The sequence below is a fragment of the Phascolarctos cinereus genome, unplaced genomic scaffold, assembly GCF_003287225.1.
Source record: "Phascolarctos cinereus isolate Bilbo 61053 unplaced genomic scaffold, phaCin_HiC Scaffold_1;HRSCAF=81, whole genome shotgun sequence".
In the NCBI taxonomy this organism is placed as follows: domain Eukaryota; kingdom Metazoa; phylum Chordata; class Mammalia; order Diprotodontia; family Phascolarctidae; genus Phascolarctos; species Phascolarctos cinereus.
Genome location: NW_027555514.1, coordinates 201723599 through 201731378, shown reverse-complemented (window position 1 = coordinate 201731378; position 7780 = coordinate 201723599). Strand labels below are relative to the sequence as shown.

The window sequence follows — 7780 nt, the reverse complement described above, 5'->3', positions numbered from 1 at the left end:
TAGCCATTTTTGGGGGCATATCTGACCCTTTGTGACACCATTTGGGGTTTTCTTGGCAAAGATACTGAAATGGTTTGCCATTTCCTTCTCCAGCTCATACAGATAAGGAAACTGAGGTATGTAGGATTAAGTGACTTGCCCAGGGACACAGAGCTAATAAGTGTCTGAGGCTGGATTTGACCTCATTATGATGAGTCTTCCTGACTCTAGGACTGGCACTCTATCCACTGTGCACCTAATTGTCCCCAGTGTTTCTTTAGTTCTGTGTAAATGTTTATTGTTCCATACTATTTGGAACACATTTTAACAAGCTTCCTCTAAAAATGGAAATCACTATGTAAATATAAAAATGACAGTAGGAATTCTAAAAGTTTGGACAACTCTTCCTTGGTATAAAGTTAATTCCTTAGTAAATTTTTATTCCCACTATAGCAAATACGCTCACTTTCCCCAAAATAAAAGTCTTATCACCCATGGGAGAAAGGGGCCAGCACAGCAGAAAGATATTCCAGGCTGAGAAGGTCCCAGGTGCTGAGGGAAGTTCTAGAATTAGAAGGCAGCCTAATCATAGTGACAAAGTTTAGAATCAAAAGCATAGCTGAGAAGATGGGCAGACTAAAAGTTAACACAGTTTCTTTATTGCACTGACCCCCAAGGTCACATTTAAATGTAGCATTACTGCTAGATTAGTCTTAGCTACCCATGGGCTGCATACCAAAGGTCATTCCTAAATGTCACTCCTTGTTCTTTGGGGTTTCAGTGTTAACCTGACTCCAAAAACAAGATGTTGATACACTTCAACACCAGAGAGTCTAATCCCTTCACTTAGAATGGAACAAATGCTAAGGTGGCAAAGACCTTAGTCCTGAATTAACAAATTACATGGAGTTTCCAAGGCCAAACAACCTCAGTGAAAGAATGCAAGAAATCTACCAACAGCACCACCAAAAAGAAAATGTCCAGTACCCTCACTGGTATCTTTTTGAAAACTTCTATATCCAAAGAACTTTCTATTCACCGCATGGATAACCAACTAGAACCAGTTACAGAATATCTACACATGTTCTAATGTCTCTCCAAGGCACTTCAATTGTGTGTCATGATGAAATACCCTCCCTAGCCTTTCCATTTGCCAAGACTATCAGAATCACTCTGCACGTGTGACAAATGGCTGTTACACCACAATTGCTCATCATACGCAGGCCTGATACTAGTACAGGTGATAATAAATTATCTAAAGATGATAGAGGTATATAGTTTGCTTGCTTTTTTTGTTTGTTTGTTTTAATATTAATGATAGAATCCTATGTGATTCTTGAATTCTTCATGAAGCCATCATAAAAATCAATGAAGTCACATACAGATGACATTACCTTGGTTACTTTCAGCCTAGGAATCACATGGTAAAATGGCTCCACCAAACAAGACAAAGCCTGGAAACTGTGTACGCTGCCCCAGAGGACTGATTTTTAATGTCCGTAATAGACAGATCGAACTCAACATGGGGCCGAAGCTAGACCTAGAGGAGCTCGAGCGCAGGGTGGGGACGTGGTCTCCTCGGTCCACAACTATCTCCTGCTGTGAGTCACACCCTATATTTTAAAGAAGTTGGACAGCATATGAAGATCATGGTTAAAGAGAGACATTAGCATGTGAGAGCACGAACTTCAGAATATGGTTATGATTTCTGTTCCCATTTGCTAATAAACAGGCACAAAAAGACCTACACTTACTAAGAATGAGTTTGACCTTGGTGAAAATGAACTGAAAGAGAGCATGAAGTTTTTTTCTCTTCGACACTGTTTAAGAAATGTTAAGCAGACTTCTTTGGTCTCACACTGCTGTGTGGGTATCAGACAACCTTCATAAATTTTGGTTCAGTTGTAAATAGTTTTATCAAACTACATTTTCATTGTAAGGGAGCTACCTCCAAAATTATCTCATTACTTGTGTTGAACCTCCTGCCTCTGTGAGGAATATGCATTGTAAAAGATTTTCTTGTGATTACTTTTGTTGAAATCGATACCATTATGATAACACAGTACTGTTGGTTCTTCATTTTTAATAAATGTGTCATTTGAAAAAACAACAAGACAAAGTCTGTTATAATGTTTCCACTTTGTGCATACTGAACCAATGAAGAATATTTCCATGTGGTATGGTCTGGAATGGTTTGGCAATATTAATGATTCAGATCATTAAAAAAAAAAATCTCTGCCCTTGTTTGAGAACCTATTTTGTAATATTAATCTAAGGAAAAAGTAGTCAAGACATTATGCAGTGTCCCTGACAATTGTGTCCTTTTAGAGGGATGAATTATAATTCTTTCACTTTTATTGATGCTTTTAAAAAACACTACCATCGTTTTCCAGTACTATCTTCTCCTAAATAGAATTATCTCTTGTAACGAAAAATGACAGTCAGCCAAAACAACTGGTGTATTTTATCATGTTGGATAGTATATGCCTCATTCTATAACTGTAGCCTACAGTGTCTCTAATGAGAGGAGGGAAGTGTGTCTCATTATCATTTTTCTAGGGTGAATTCCTCCTAATTCTTGAAGCAAATCATTTATCTTATTGTTGATATAAATATAGGCAGCCTCATATGTAAATAATATAAGCAGCCACTAAGATTCTCATAAGACATATATAACCTCACAATTATTTCTCAGTAGTTGTTTGGTACCTCTGGCAAAATTGGTGATAATGGCTATGTCTTAATTTGGGCTTAAGGACCTAATGCTTTAACAGATATCCCTCACCCCATTTCCTGATGAGGTCTCATAGGACTATTTCACCTATAACTTGGATTAGATTATATCTATAAAGCAAGGCTAACATTTGGTGAAACTCTGAGAGGATGAGCCTTTCTGAGGATATTATGTTCCATCTGATTTCACTGAAAGGAACAGATGGGAACAAAGTCAAAGCAGAACTCAGTGGACAGCTATTATTATTGTATCTTACCTCCTGGAAAAGGGCAAAATGTTCAGGTTACTGTATTTCACATACTTCCCTTTTCTCTGTGTGCCCTTCCCTCTCAAATATTCTATCTGCATAGGCTTTCCTATTACAAAATGCAGACTGATGCATATTTTAGTTTAATTTGGTCTTAGCATTTCCGCACAGGTTAATTCCTCCTTTTCACTTTGATATGAATTATCCCATTTTGCTCCCTTCTGCTAAGTATGTGTGATTATATTTGGCCTTACGACTTCCTCTTCAGAGATCAGAGAGATTCATTTTATAATATTCACTTATCCACAAAGTCAGAAGTCTCAAGGCTTACTAAGATTACTAATAAAACCTTCTAACATTCCCTGTGGAAATGTAATTCCCTTAAATTTGTAAAATGGTTTAATGAAAGTCTGAGCAATTTACCTAAGCAAGTCAGTGGTAAATACCTGTTTGGAAGTCAGGAGCCTTGTTCATGAGTTTTTTTGGTAACATGTAAATAATACTTCTGTTTTACTTGTTTCACAATTCAGTGTGATCTTAACAATACTTCAGTGAGAGTCTGCCACAACAGACAACAGCCCCTTTCTGTCCCGTAACGTGATGCCTATCTCTGCACATGCAAAGTGCATTCTCTATCAGCCTTCATTGTGGAAATTCAATGGCTGATGAACTACTTCAAGATCATAACAAACCGAATGAGTAAGTAGCCCTAAATTTCTTTCAGTATTTTGCCAATATTGGCTGCCCTTTTAATATTGGAGTTTAAATTTTGCTCCAGTGGTTAGGGAGTGAGTCTTGAAATCAGAAAGTCCTGAGTTTAAGTATAAGGACTGAGTAAAGCAAGCCTCTCTCCTCCTCTTTCACTGCTTTCTCAGCCCACTCCTGATTCCCACCCCCAAACTTCTTTTCAATCCTCTAGTTCCCTGCTGACATTCCATGCTCACCACCACTCCGCCTCCATGGCAGGGAGCCCAGAACATTGGCATTCTAAGTCCCATTCCCCACTTTACATTGGTAATGGACCCAGGTCTTTCTAGCTGCCATAGTTATAAAGAGGATATAGCTCTCGTCGCTTTAGTGAACCAGGCATTAACAGCTACAATCTTCTGGCAAGATGGAAGAGAAGGTGTTATATGAACTGAGTCAGCACAGAGGCTGGGCCTGATTCAGGTCAATCCCCAAGCTGTTTATCTTCAATAATGGAACAAAATCAGATATTTGGAGACCAACAGTTAACAAAAGGAAAGTTACTTAGCCATAATAGAACAAGGACATAAGATTTTGCATTGAGGACATCTGGAGGTGATTTAACCTAGTAAATCTCCCTTACCTGGGGTACCCATAGATTTCTATCAGTCAAGTATCAGAGAGAGCTCCTGGAGTTCCTTGTGGCTATTTTATATTTAGGCAAAGAGGAAGTGATGTTAACAACCCAAGACTTTAGTCCTATAAACCGACTAAATATGATCTCAATATCTTTTAAGGAAAAAACTAATCTAAATTGCATGGAGGTGGGGATTAGGATATTGTTTATACAAAACCAGCTTCCTTGCTACTATCCCCCAAGAACCACTAGACCTTAACATCTGCCCTTTGCTGAAGCCTTCAATATATTTTATCCCCTCCAGGTAGCATGTGTGAGCTCCTTGACAGCAAGAGCTGTTTAGTTGTTTGTTTGTTTTTTTCATTTGTATCCCTAGTCCTTAGCATATAGTCATGTGTTTTTTAATTTATTTACTTATTCATAAACTGAACTAAATAAGTTAACTTGTATTTCTCAGTTTGATTAACCTTCATCAAGAAAAATCAAGCATTATATAGTACTTTAAGATTTGCAAACCTGGGACAGCTAGGTGTCACAGTAGATAGAGCTCTAGCCTTGGAGTCAGGAGGACTGAGTTCAAATTCGACCTCAGGTACATGACACTTACTAGCTGTGTGACCCTGGGCAATTCACTTAACCTTAATTGTCTCACCCCCCAAAAAAAATTTACAAACTTTTACAAGTAATCTCATTTAATCTTCATAACAACCCTGTCTTATCTCCATTTTACAGATGGGGAAACTGAGACTGAGAGATATTAAGCGACTTGCTAGTGTCTGAGGCAGGATTTGAATTTAGGTCTGCCTGACTCTTAAGTTCAATACTCTAAGAAAGTTTCATTCCCACCTCCCTAAATATAAGTAATCAAAGGATATTAAAAGGCAGTTTTCAGGCTATCAACAATCATAGGAAAAAAAGCAGAAAAATGAAAATTAAAACAACTTTAAAACTTAAAATGCAGAAAGAAGGGTACATCTTTACACATGTCCAGTGTGGGACTGTGTTTTGCTTGATTATGTATATATGCATTAAGGCATTAATTTTTCAGGTCTTAAAATCTTTTGCTTAATAGATGGGGCAGAGTGGAAGAGATAGATAATATACAATATGTCCTCCTTTTGCTATAATCCCACGTTTCACATAATTTGGCATTGTCGTGAGATTTTGAAGCATGCTTTAATTCTTCATCACCAAACTGCATTTTTTCACATTGCATATTAAGAAAAGCCTTAAGCTTTTATTAATTAATCTACATCTCTTTCTAGATCTTCCTGTTGGGTTTTATTGGTTATATATAGAAATTCTGAAGATTTAAGTGGCTTTACTTTATGTCCTACATCTGCTACTTATTATCTGTTAAAAAATGAAAATTTTGCTTTTTCTTTCCTATGCTTATTCCCTCAATTTCTTTTTCTTGTCTTATGTCTGTAGTTGTCATTTCTGCTGTTATGTTAAATGGTAATGGTAATAATAGACATCTTTGTTTTATCCTTGATCTCAGTGAAAAAGCCTCTAACTTTTCCACATTTCATATGTTTGATATTTGATTTAGATGTGTTATTTATTATATTGAGGAAAAGTTCATTTATTCTAGTAAGTTTTTAATAGAAACAAGTGTTAGATTTCAACAAAAGCCTTTTAAATTTATATCAACATATAGTTTTTAAAATATTCATATTATTAACTTGATTTATTACATGCATAGTCTTTCTTGTGTTAAACTAAGTCTGTAATCCTGGTATAAACCCAACCTGGTCATAGTGTATAATACTCTTTCTAATATGTTGTCGTAGCTTACTTTATGCTACCTAAAAAATTTTAGTCAACATTTATTGAGGATATTGGTCTACACTTCTCTTTCCCTGTATTATCTCTCCCTTATTTAGGTTTCAAAAACATATTTGTTGCATTATGAAAAGAGATTGGAAGGGTGACATCTTTTTTTATTATAGTTTGTACAACTTTGTAATGAATTGTTCTTCTGTATAATAGAATGCACTAACAATTCTATCTGGTCCTGGAAATTTTTTCTTTTGGGGGTTCATTTACAACTTGTTTAATTGCCTTCATATTGAGTTATTTAAATAGCCTATTTCTTTTGTCACAAGTTATTGATGAAACATTTTTGCCAAAAGTTTGTGCATAAACTTTTAACTTTTATGTAATCAAAATTGCCCATTTTACTTTCTATGAAATCTCTGTCTCTTGTTGGGTCATGAACACTTCCCCTATCCAGAGACCTGATGCTTGCTCCTCTAATTTGTTTATGATTCCACTCTTTATATCTAAATCATGCATCTATTTGGAAAGTGTCTTTCTATACAGTGTGAGAGGTTGGTCCATATGTAGCTTCTGCCAGATTGTTTTTCAGTTTTCCCGGTAGTGTTTGTTGAATGGTGAGTTCTTGCCCTAAAAGCTGGGATATTTGAATTTATCAAATAGTAGATTATTGTTGTAACTTGTGTATTACATTGATCAACCTTTCTATTTCTTACTCAGTACCAAATTGTTTTGATAATTATAGCTTTGTAGAATAGTTTGAAATCTGGTACTGCTAGGTCCCCTTCTTTCCAACTTTCACTTCCCCCCTTAATTCCCTTGATATTCTTGACCTTTATTCCTCTAGATGAATTTTTTAATTCTTTTTTTCCTCATTTTATAAAGTAATGCTTTGGTAGTTTGGCACTGATATGGCACTGAATAAGTAAATTTACAGTAAGTAGCACACATAAGCAGTTATTATCTCTCTAGTCGCTTAAAGCTGTGAAAATTGTTTGTAATTATATTCATATAGTTCTTGTATCTATCTTGGCAGGTAGCCATCCAAGCACTCTATACCACCTTATTTTGAAAGAAATTTCTCTATCTCTTACTGCTGGATTTTATTGGTAATATACACAAATGCTGATGATTTTTATGGATTTATTTTATGTCCTACAACTTTACTGAAGCTGTAATTGTTTAGTTCATTCTAGGGTTCTATAAGTAAACCATAATTTTATCTTCAACAACATTTTTTCTCTTTGCCTATTCCTATATTCCTTCAATTTCTTTTTTTTCCTTATTGTTATAGCTAGCATTTCTAGAAGCACATGGAAAAGTAATAATTTATCCCTGATCTTATTGGAAAGGCCTCTAGTTTTATTCCCAATATGGAAAATATTAGCTCTTGATTTTAGATAAATACTGTTTATTTTATTTTAAAAAAGCTCCATTTATTCATATGCATTCTAGTTTTCTTTAAAATTGAATCTGCATTGCATTTTTCTTTTCTTTTCTTTTCTTTTCTTTTCTTTTCTTTTCTTTTCTTTTCTTTTCTTTTCTTTTCTTTTCTTTTCTTGTTAGGCAATTGGGGTTAAGTGACTTGCCCAGGGTCACACAGCTAGTAGGTCTCAGGTGTCTGAGGTCAGATTTGAACTCAGCTCCTTCTGACCTCCAAGGCCAGAGCTTTTTCCACTGTATTGCATTTTGTCAAAAGCTTTTATTTCCTCTATTG

At 35.6% G+C, this 7780-nt stretch overlaps 1 pseudogene; it reads left to right on the top strand.

The window, feature by feature from the left end:
- The first annotated feature begins 1408 nt into the window (after window positions 1–1408).
- Window positions 1409–1623, top strand: LOC110199041 (mitochondrial import receptor subunit TOM5 homolog pseudogene; annotated as a pseudogene).
- Window positions 1624–7780: the final 6157 nt, after the last annotated feature.